The following is a 12,469-nucleotide window of genomic DNA, read 5'->3' as shown; positions in this document are numbered from 1 at the left end:
GGCATGTACCTTGGTTGCAGGCACATCCCCAGAAGGTGGTGTGCAGGAGGCAGCTGTTCGATGTTTCTCTCCTATCCATGTTTCTGACTCTCTATCCCTCTCCCTTCCTCTCTGTAAAAAATCAATAAAATATATATATATTTTTTTAATTTAAAAAAAGAAAGTACACATGGCCATATACCTCAAGGCACCATCTATGCAGCCATACATGTCCCACACTTTCTGAAATAATCCTGATTCAAATAATTTTATCTTTTCCACTGATAGCAACTGGTAAAATGTATAGCTAAACAAGATTTAAAATTTTTAAACTTTCTTTCTCACAAATCCAAATTCAGCAAAAACCCTCCGTGAGACCATGTTCTATAGTTTAGTGTAGACAAGTTGTCAGTGGGACCATGAACCATGAATGAGAACCCTGTGGTCAGCACTAATGGGGTCGTACCCATTTCTGCCTGTTTCTCTGAGAGAATGCCAAGTGAAGAGGGCATGAACATCTCCTGTGCAGTGGATGGCACACTGATTCTGGACGGGACGACTTCTCCAGTCCTGGGGTCCACTGAAGCCATGGGCAGAGGCGGCCCTCCGGCCTCAGGACACGGCACCAGGTCCACGCAGGCTCCAGGCGAACAAGTTAGCTCCAACACCCGTGTCTGTCCACTTGTAAAATGGGCCAGAAAGTACTTTCCTCCTCCTCGGGCTTTTGCAGGATGGCATGCCATGTCGGTGCAACTGGCCTAGGCACCACCAAGGGGCTGTCGGTGGTGAACCAAGCTGGGAGCCAGGCACCCTGGGCCTGAGGACCTGAGAAACCTGCGCAGGTGAGCAGGCCTGAGGAGCCACAGCCAGACAAGAGCCTGAGCCTCAGCAGCTTCCTCAGCAGCAGGAGAGGATGTGGGCCGAGGCACCGAAGGACCCTAAACTGGAGGGCCTGCCACCTCTGCCCAGATGGAGCATCTGGAGTGAGCCATGTGGACTGATATCAGAGAGGAAGGGAGAAGGAGAGAGAGAGAGAGAGAAACATCAATGATGACAGGGAATCATTTATCTGTTGTGGGGTCAAACCCTGGAGTCAAAAATAAGACCACTGGAGGCTGCTGATTGATTAAAATAAGCAGGCAAGGATTTATTGAACTGGCCAGGACGGCCACGAGAGCACCACACGCAGGTGGAGTCCACACTCACGACCGCTCCATTCCAGATGTAGGCAGTCCTTTTAAAGGTCTAAACCACAAAAAATATTCCTTGGTTCTAAATTCTAAATTCTAAAGGCTGGGAACAGCCCGCGGGGTCGTTCTCAGCCACACCCTGCTGGACGTTGGAATGTGGACCCATCTTGTGAAAGCAGATAGTACAGACACAGAACAGAGCAAAGTTAATCTCTAAAGATTATCTACAGTTTCAACTTCTGGAGCTACGAGTCCGTGGGAATCAATCTCCTGTGGTCCCGGTCCACAGGCACAGGGAAGCTACCTTTGTGAGTTTCCAGGTCTCAGTCTGGAAGCTGAGGCCACTACCCTATTGTTTAAGCAAGTGAGCAAGCACTGAAGCCAGAACAGCAGGGTTAAAATTCAAACAGCAGTTTTTACCTAAGTATGGTTGCTCCTATACTTCAGACCGGCTGCCTCCTGCACACCCCACACCAGGGATCGAACCGTGACCTCTGGTTCATAGGCTGACACTCAACCACTGAGCCGCGCCAGCCAGGCAGCTGTGTGGAGCTCTTGAAGACAGGCATTGGCTCTTTTGGGGGAGAGTTCTGTGGGATCCCCAGAAACAGCTCTCGGGGCTACGAACTTGAAGTACCAAGATGTCCCCTCCTCTTCTTCTTTCGTAAATTCACATTACTGGATAAAAAGCAAATAACAACATGCATTCTCTATTTCCATCCACTCTTCTCCCGGTCCTCACCCGTCTTTAGCAACCTTTCTGTTGTTTGTGAAATGTTCCTGGTTATAATCCCTAGTTCTAGTTGTACAAATGAAAGTCTTGTGATCAGACCCAGATTTGCTCTGTCACCTGTATATACCTGTACGCAATTAAAACATGCCCTTGTTGAACCAACAGCAGATCTGCAGAACATGTAGTATGTAGCAAGTGTCTGAACACAATGTAACCTTGGATACCGGGCAACTCAACTTTCTTGGTCTTGTTGCTAAGGCAACGAGACAGAGGTGGGTGTGGAGGAGCCCAGCATAGCTATCTATATACCGTGCTGCCAGCAGGAGGAAATGGGGTGGAGGGGAGGGGAGGACCTCGGGCTGCTCATCCCTCCAAAGCCTCATCCAAAAAGGCTGCAGGGACAGTACCATGCCACCAATGGCCTGGGAACCTCCGAGTGGTGCCCTATTGTACACACTATCTCACCCTTCCACGTTAGGCATCCAGCACAGGAAAGCTTCTTTGTCCCCAGAACTTGCTTCCCCAATTTGACTGGCTGGCCCATCGCTGACCACTGCTCTCCCCTCCCTCTTAAATCCCTGTTGTCTCGTAACAGACAGGCACGTTCTCTGGCTGTCTCCAAGTATGCCTTTCTCGCCCTGACTGGTTTGGCTCAGTGGATAGAGCATCAGCCTGCGGACTCAGGAGTCCCAGGTTCAATTCCAGTCAAGAGCATATACCTTGGTTGCAGGCATATCCCCAGTAGGAAGTGTGTAGGAGGCAGCTGACTGGTATCTCTCTCTCATCAGTGTTTCTGGCTCTCTATCCTTCTCCCTTCCTCCCTGTAAAAAAAAAAAAAAAAAAAAAAAAAAAAAAAAATCAATAAAATATATATTTTACAAAAAGTATGCCTTTCTCAGTCTGACTTCCACTTTATATTTTATATAACCACCAGTAAATGTGGTTTCATCTTCATTGGGTTTTTATCTGTTTTCCAACGTGAATTTAGAAGAACACGAGTCCTATGAGATGTTTCTCACCAACAAAGGTTGAAATCCAATCAGGAAAATATTGCACACCATAACTCCCCTTCTCGAGGCACAGAGCATGCTTTCATTTCGGGGCTCTGAGAGATGCTCCAATTTAAGTTTTGCTTAGCCCACCCCTTCTCATTTTTACCAGACAGACATCGTTATTAATGTTGTGTTAACTCCTAACGTTCTTCGGAGCAAGTACTCCAGAGGGCATGCTTTGAAAAATGCGGACTTAAAGTAGAGCAGATCATGACCAGGGAATTTTAAGCAAATCTTGTATTGACTCTGCTGTTGGCATAAAAATGTAACTTCAAAAGATTTGGAGCAGATTAAGAATGTTCTGCTACCTTCTGCTCGGATGAAAGCAGACGCCTTTTATGTGCAAATGAATACGAATCCAGCATTTTCCTTCTTTTTCTTAAACCCCACAACTCCCAATGTTCTTCATGTAATAATTATGCAGAAGGCCAACTGAGAGCAATTCCTGGGAATTGCTCTAAGGCAGTGATTCTCAACCTTTCTAATGCCACAACCCTTTAATACAGTTCCTCATGTTGTGGTGACCCCCAACCATAAAATTATTTTTGTTGCTACTTCATAACTGTAATTTTGCTACTGTTAATGAACCATAATGTAAATATCTGTGTTTTCTGATGGTCTTAGGCTCTACACAACGGTCACGACCCACAGGTTGAGAACTGCTAGAGGGTCGCCTAAGACAAGAGAATATACATAAGAAAAGCAGAAACAGGGGTAATGGCTAAACATATGCAACAGAGTACAGCGGGGAGACAGTGGTTAAATTTATGATGGTGGCCTTGAGACTATTAAAAGAGGTGGCACGATCTCCTCCATCACTGCTTTCCTCTCTCCAAAGCTCAGAAGAATACAGAGCCAAGGGATGGAGAGACAGAGCTGTTCGAGACAAGGGTCACAAAGGATGTCTTTTCCCTTCTTGTCCCGAGGGTGAAGCCCTTCATAATGGCTATGTTTTGAACACTATGTGTGCCAGATAGGGGGTAAAGTGTTTAATATACATCATCTCATTTAATACACACAAAAGCCAGAGAATATTATCACCTTTTGCAAGCAAGGAAGCTGAGATTTAGAAGCGGACCTAAGGCCATAAAAGTGGTAAACGGGCAGGGTCGCTGTATCCCTTCACCAGGAAGCCACACGGTCTCACGTCACCTTGGCGGTGTGCAGCCAGCCCACCCCACTTTGACCCCCGGGGACATGGGAGTGTGGCGGTGTGGCCAAGGCTCGAGTCCACAGCCTGATGTGCTGATCTGTGTTAACCGACGGCCATAACTTGAGACTCGGGCACCTGAGACTGGGAGGAGACAGGAGATCAGCTAGATGTCTCTAGAGATTTGTGAGCAGTTTTCAAAGTATCCGAAGAGGTGCTAGTGGGGAGAAAAATGCATTTGTCTCTGCATTTGACTCAAGTTTTCAGGTTTTAGTCTCCTAAAATAAATTGCATTTTAAATGAGTGAGGGTCTCTAATTTTAATAAAAATACGAGCGGAAAAGCTTGTCTTTACTGGACTAACGATTGGATAATGATGAACTATGATTAAGAATAAAGTAGAAACCTTAATACCTTTTTGAGTTTTTTTATGGACCTCAATTATCACGAGGACAAGTTAAAAAAAAGTTCTGGGCCATCTCCAGCGCTGTCTTTAGTGAGGAAAGATGCTAAGGTTGAGTTGGGGATGGGCCTACAGGTGGAAAAGAAAATTGAGGGGAAAAAACCTTGGGAAAGCAGTAATTCCCGGCTACTTATTTCTTTACCTTCAACTGCTGTGGTAGAGCCAGGGCTGAGTCATTCTAGAAAGGGCACACGCTCCATACCCATCTGTTTAATGTGCCTACCATCTCATCCGCTGGGGAGTATCGTTAACTGTGCATATGTCTGCCACCCCCACTTTTTCATACTTCCACCTTCAACTTACATAAGCAATGGTGAATGGGAGGGTCTGAAATCAGACTGGTCCGAGTTCCATTTGGCTCTGGATAAACTGCTTCAATTCTATGAGCCTGTTTTGTCACCTGTAAAATGACATGCTCTGCAGCAGAAAAAAAGTGAAAAAGGCACGTCTATGCACTAGTCTCAGTCCCTGGGCCTGTGAGTGGGCAGACTGACCAAGCCCCACCCACCCTGGCCCCACTTCCGTTCTGGAGCCCGTGCCCGGGCTACTGTCCTGAAACTGAAGCTGAGTGTCCTTTCTCTCCGAAACAGTGGCTCAGTCAGGCATTCACAATCGGTGATCCTACCCGGCTGCTGCCCCAAATCCCGTCTGCCTCCACACAAACAAGCCTTCTTTGATGAGCCAACGCTCTCTGCTACTCCATGTTCTAGCCGTTGAAATGAATGATTGTAACACCTTGTGCAAAAGTCCTCCCTCTAGTTAGCTGGGTCTATCAAATTTAAACTTTAGGAACTCACAGAGAAATGGAACTAGCAACTACACGGGAACAATGGATCAGAGAGATACTGACGCTAGAGCTGACCAGAGCTGAAATTCCTGTTTTCAAAGACCACGAAGGTGAAATGATAAGCCCCAAGCCCTAGAGCTGCATTTCACAGCCAAGTAGAAACTAGGAAAATAAATAAATAAGTAAATAAATAAATAGCTCAATATTACTTTTAGTGTATTTATTACAAAAACAATATATGCATGTGGCTTTTTAATAAATTCAAATGGACTAAAGGGTGTAAAATAAAAATAAATATATTCTACTCAAAAAAAAGAAAGAAGTGGAAACTAGGACTTTTGATTTCAAATCCAGTGCTCTTTCCACAATTCGCTGAATGAATAGTGAGATACTTGAGGAACCTGTTGAAAACATCACCGGAAGTCCCAGGGTCAGTTCTTTCATTCCTCAAGTTCATACCTGATCTAACTCTAACATCCAATTAATCTACAATGTATGTCTCTATATGTCCCTTGGATAAAGGTTTGACTAGAAAAAAAAAAACATAAAATTTTTAGGAGTGTGTTTGATGATTTAACAAAATGTACAAATTTCAACAATGCAAAACCCAAATAATGCAACATGAGGCAACCAGATGTTCTGTCTTTATTTCTGTTCATGGTTAGCGAGAATGCACAGCTCAGGAGGGCAGGGGTTACATTGTTCTTTTCCACGGCTTCCTCAGTGACAACCAGAGTGACTAGAATAGAGTTAGCACTCCGGACGTATTTGCTGAGAATAAGACTGTGATGGAATATTGTTAAAAATTTAGAAATGAATGTTATATGACACGAAAGATGGATATTCTCGGGATGATATGATTGTCAAGACTTTTTTAAAATTTCAAATGCCTTTATATCACATTGCTGACCTAAAAAATTTATGTACACCTGACTACTATTATTTTTCACATTACATCATAAATTCCATAAGGTTAAGAACTATTTCTGTGTTATTCACCTCTGTATCCCCATGACTGAGCCTGAGGCTTGGCACAGACTAAGCACTCCACAAATAACGCGGCAGTGTTTCTTTGTTACAATGCAGTGAGAGCATTTGCCAAGTCGCCATTTTGTGATTGTCAACAAGATTTGTAGCTCTTGCCTCAGACCACTGGCTGGTTTCAAGGCTTTAACTCTTCGATGGCAAAGACGTATGACAAGCCGCTTAACTTGGGGCCAGATGAGCTCTTAACATTTATAAATACAATGATATTCAAAGTGCCAATGCACACACCAGACAGCTTGACTATGGGACTGAAGAAATTAGAGTTCCATGAACACTCAAAGAATCAATCAATCAATAAACCTCCCTCTCACTAAGAGGAAAAAAACACTAACTTTGGCAGCTCTCTCACCAATGCTACTTTCTCATCTAAGGGAAAAATGCTTTCCAAAGTATTTGTTCTTTTGAGAGCTTACAGATGGCAATGACTTAAGAGGCCTTTTTAATACCGGTAACACAGTGCATGATCCTAACCGAATTCCACATGGCATCAGTTGACCAGACTTGAAAGCTTGAACGCTCACAGAAGTACATGCCAAATGTCTGTCAATCACATTCTGAAACAGTAGGCAAAGATGTGGATGGGAAAGGTGCCTAGATACAGGAATGACATGGAGACAAGTACAGAGCTAGGAAGAAACAAGGATTGTGTGGTTGACATGAAATAGACCAAGATAAACAAAACAGTTTCTGAACAAGAGATAAGATGAGGTATATGCATTAGGTTCATGACTTCCTAACAAAGAACTGGACTTTGTAATGCTCTCTTGGTTATTAACTGTATTAGTTTTCTATTGCAGATGTGATCAATTACCACACATTTAAAAAAAAAATCAATAAAATATATTTTTTAAAAAATTACCACACATTTAGTGGCATAAAAGAACACATATTTATTGTGTGCCAATGCTGGAAACCTGGAGTCTAAAATGGGTTAGCAAGCCTAAACCGGTTTGGCTCAGTAGATAGAGCGTCCGTCTGCGGACTGAAAGATCCCAGGTTCGATTCCAGTCAAGGGCATGTACCTTGGTTGCGGGCACATCCTGGGTAAGGGGTGTGCTGGAGGCAGCTGGTCGATGTTTCTCTCTTAATTGACGTTTCTAGTTTTCTATCATTTTCTCTTCCTCTCTGTGGGAAATCAAAAAAATATATTTAAAAATAATAAAATAAAATGGGTCAGCAAGACTGTGTTCCTTCTGGGGCGCTAGAGACTAATCCATGTCCTTGCCTTTCCAAGCTTCTAAAGGCCATCTGCATTCCTTGGACCCCTCCTCATCTTCAAAACCAGAAGCATAGCAACTTCAAGTCCATATTTCTCCTCCCCTCCCACCTGCTTTTGTCATTATCTGTCTTTATAATATTGTTAATTATCTTAACTCTGATCCTAGATAATTCAGGAATATCTTCCCATTTCAAGATCTTCAATTTAACCACATCTGCACTGTCCCCTTTGCCATGTATGGTATCACAATGGTATGAAATCCTTGCTAGATGCTGATGCTCAAGCTGTTGACATACTAATTGCCTACTTTAACAACTGTCAAAGAAACATGGTGGGGTAAGGTGGTGCTTTTTAAAAATAATTCATAGACTTCAGTAAAATGCAAGTTAAGAGTTATTTTAACATAAAAAACAAATCTGGTATAAAGAGGACGATGTTCAAGACACACAGAAATGTTAGTTATATGTAGGTATGGAACATTAGTGTTGGATGTCAGGGACATTTTCAGGCAGAAGTCCAGTACCCTGGAGAGCTCCCACAAAAGAATGGTTTTCTGAAAATGAAAGTCTAGAATCTATAGAGAGATGCCTTTTAGTCTCAAAACCTTAAAGTCATCCTTGACTGTATAGTCTTTGGGGGTAGGGGGGGGGGCTTCTGTTATTTAATTATTGAATTTATCGGGGAGACATCTATATATATAAAAGCCTAAATGACCATTTGACTGGTACTATGATGCACACTGACCACCAGGGAGAAGACGCTCAACGCACAGGCATGAAAACATGGAACAGACTGATGAATCTGAGAGAGAAGAGGGGAGGGGGAAGGCGGAAAGAGATTAACCAAAGATCGTATATGCATACTAGAGGACTGGTGCACAAATTTGTGCACCGGTGGGATCCTTCTGCCTGCCCTGCACCCTCTCGCAATCCAGGACCTCTTGGGGGATGTCAGTCTGCTGGTTTCGGCCCAATAACTACAGGCCAGGCCCAAGTGCCCCATGGGTGCATGAATTTGTGCACCAGGCCTCTAGGTGGTTAATAAAAAATTTTTAAGTTTCAAGCGTACAATTCCATAATACATCATCTGTATATTACATTGTATGTTCACCACCCCACTTGCCCATATACCTGAATTAAGCTCTGTGATTCCTGGGAAATACCCAATGAACTTTCTGTTCCATATGACTGAATGACCATGATATCTCATCTGACTTGCATACTCCAGTTAAACTATAATCCTGAAGGAGGCCAGAAGGCTGAAATGATGTAGAGGTGAGAGGAAGATACCCTCTTGATACTCTTTTCCCTTAACCACCCTCTCTCTCCTGGATCAGAAGTTGGAGTTTGGACTAGGTTCAGGACTAAGTGAAACTTACATTTACTGTACAACCAGCAATCAAACTCGTAGGTAAAACATACTTCCAAAAGCAGACTTTTATAGGAATCTTTATGGCAGCCTTATTCATAATTCCCAACTTTTATAGGAATCTTTATGGCAGCTTTGTTCATAATTCCAAAAAAGGTAGAAATAATCAAAATGTGCCTCAACTAGAGAAGAGATAAACAATTTATGGAGTATTTATATAATGGAATATAACTCAGCAATAAAAAATAAAAAGCTGATACACATAACAATGGTAAATCTCAAAACATGAGTAAACCAATTTTGGTATATTTATATCATGAAATATTCACTAGCAATTAAAAATAATGAATGCTGATGCTCTAGCTGGCTTGGCTCAGTGGAAAGAGCGTCAGTCTGCAGACTGAAGGGTCCCAGGTTTGATTCCAGCCAAGAGCACATGCGTGGGTTGTGGGCTCAATCCCCAGTAGAGGGTGTGCAGAAGGCAGCCAATCAATGATTCTCTCTTCTCATTGATGTTTCCATCTATTCCTCTCCCTTTGTCTCTAAAATCAATAAAAATATATTTTAAAAACATAATGATGAATACCAGTGACAATAAGGATTAATCTAAAAAAAAAAAAAATAAGATTCCAGACACAAGAAAAGTAGATTTAAAAGTGATATACTGTATGATTCCATTTATAGAACATTATAGAAAAGACACAAACTAATCTATGGCAATAGAAATTAGGAAATTTGTTGCCTAGTGGGTGGGGCAGGGATAGAAAGGAAGGGGACAGAAGACCATTTCTGGGGGTGACTGAAAAGTTCTACATCTTGATTGGGGGGTTGCTGACTTAGGTATACACATTTTAAAGAATTCCATCCAACTGTACACTTAAGATCCAGGAGAATTATTGTATATAAAATTTACCTCACTAAAAATAAATTCTTTGTTGTTGTTTATCCTCACCCGAGGATATTTTTTCCATTGATTTTTAGAGAGAGTGGAAGGGAGGGAGGGAGGAGAGAGAGAAACATAGATGTGAGAGAGACACATTGATTAGATGCCTCCTGCACTAACTCGACTGTGGCTGGGGATTGAACCTATTACCCAAGTACATGCCGTTCAGTGCCTGAGCCGACTGAGCACAGCAGCCAGGGCTAAAATTAATTCTTAACAAAAAATCCCACTGGCCTTTGCCACATTTCAAAGACATGTGTACCTGTACTGAAGGATGCTTCACACCAGAAAAAAAAAAAAATCTGTGATACTCAATAATCTTTCTGGTCTGGAAAGAATGTGGCACAGGGGCTGCCAGTTTGCCCAGGCAATTGATGCCAAGCTCAGAGCAGCTGGGCTTAGCAAAAGCTTTCATGCAGGCTTAGAACAATGCCCATAACGTATGACCATGAAATTGGAACACGCCCACTGGAGCCTGTATGGCATTAGAAATCTCATTTGGAGTGGGCCGGAAGCTCTTTCTAAGCCACAGGAGCCTGATGCATTGCTCAGCTGTTCTTTCAGGCAGTTCTGATTTCAATGCCAACTGAGGGAGAGAGAAAAAAAACAACCCAGGTTTTCAGTGCTGTGAAAATTCAGTCTGGTATAAAGGGCCCGAAAAGAGGAGTCAACAAACAAGAGCATAAGAGAATGAGGCCACATGCTTGTGGATCTGCTCTTCCTTTTTCACCATCATCATCTTAGTCCCATTTCTACTGGAGCTTTGGAACCAGAGGGCGGGACCTCCTGCGAGTTTACACAGACCTCATCTTGTAACGGAAACCCAATGCAGCACCCTTCATCACGTTCTGTACATGACTGCACACACTGTGAACTGTGGCCCGCTCCTTTCTACTCCCCGCCATGCGTCAACCCGGAGCCTCTTCCTTTCCTTTCCAAGGAGACTGAGATCTACATTGAAGAAGTTGAAGTCCCTCCACAGGGTGCCTCTGGGGCCTTCGCAGTAACTGTGCATCCCTTCAGAGTGATGTCCACAGTCTGTGTGACTACTAAGAATGGTCCTCATCCTCGCAGTAGATGTGGCAAACAGCCGTCTTTCACTTTGAATGGACCCCTGGCACATTCCTTGTGGGGATGTAAAATGATTCAGCTACTCTGTGAAAACAGTTTGGTGTTTCCTTAATAAGTTAAACATGGAATTGCCATATGACCCAGAAATTTCACTCCTAGGTATGTACCCTAAGGTATTCAAACATGTATACAAATGTTCGTGAAAGCATTGCTCACGATTTCCAAAAAGTGGGAAGAATTCATATGTCCACCAATGGATGAACAGATAAACAAAATGTTATTAAAAAAATAAAGCACTGATCATATTACCACATGGATGCACCTTGAAAACATTACGCTGAGTGAAAGAAGCCAACTCAAAAAATACACATTGTGCGATTCCATTAATATGAAATGTCCATAATAGGCAAATTCATTGAGACAGATTAGTGGTTGACAGGGCCTGGGGGTAGAAGGAAATGGAGAGTGGCTGCTTAATGAATAGAGGGTGTCCTTTTAGAATGATGGAAATATTCTGGAACTATATAACAGCGGTAGTTGAACACCGTCCTATATAATAAAAGGCTAATATGCAGACCGACCAAATGGCGAAATGACTGGTCACTATGATGTGCACTGACCACCAGGGGGCAGACACTCAATGCAGGCCAGTGTGCTTAGCCAGAAGCCAGGCTCACTGCTGGCAAGCACAGTGGCAGTGGCAGGAGCCTCTCCCACCTTTGTGGCAGCGCTAAGGATGTTGGACTGACGGCTCCCAGACTGTGGGAGGGCCCAGGTCGGGCTGAGGAACCCCTTTCCCCCGAGTGCACAAATTTTGTGCACCAGACCTCTAGTTGTGAATAAAAAGCCATTTGGCACTTTAAAATGGTTTAAGTCAAATGGCTTTTATTCACAACTAAATGTGGGAAATGTTCGGCCCAGGGCCAAGGCATTAAGGGTGAGTTAATTACTAAATGTTTGACCAAGTATAGCAGGCTAATTTTTAAGTGGATAATTTCATATGGCCCGAGAATGATACTAAAAATATCCAAATGGCCCTTGGCAGAAAAAAGGTTCCTCACCCCTGGTTTAAGTGGTGAATTTTATGATATGTGATTTTTTTTTTTAATCAACAATTTAAAGAAAAAAGAAAAGAAACCTTCCTAAGGCTATACCATAGCAAATAATTTGGCAAATGAATTAGCATAGCACTGGAAGTTTCCATCCTGCAACTGTTTAAGAAAGTAACCATCACATAATGCACTAGGTTCCAACCACAGCAGTCAAGCAGTGATATCCTGATGGAGAGACAGGATTGCACTTAACTAGTTGCAAGAGCTGAGGCACTGACTGACATAGCTGACCACATGGAAATACACAAGTACGTTCCTTGAAAAACAAGCAAGGAGACCATCTTGGAGCGAATCAAAGCACACCTGGCTATGGATGTCCCAGTTAGAACAGACCGTGAAAACAGTCTCATTTTGGA

The sequence above is a fragment of the Pipistrellus hanaki genome, assembly GCF_964339955.1.
Source record: "Pipistrellus hanaki genome assembly, chromosome: 17".
In the NCBI taxonomy this organism is placed as follows: domain Eukaryota; kingdom Metazoa; phylum Chordata; class Mammalia; order Chiroptera; family Vespertilionidae; genus Pipistrellus; species Pipistrellus hanaki.
The sequence above is the reverse complement of the archived record's forward strand: the minus strand, read 5'-3'. Positions refer to the sequence as shown.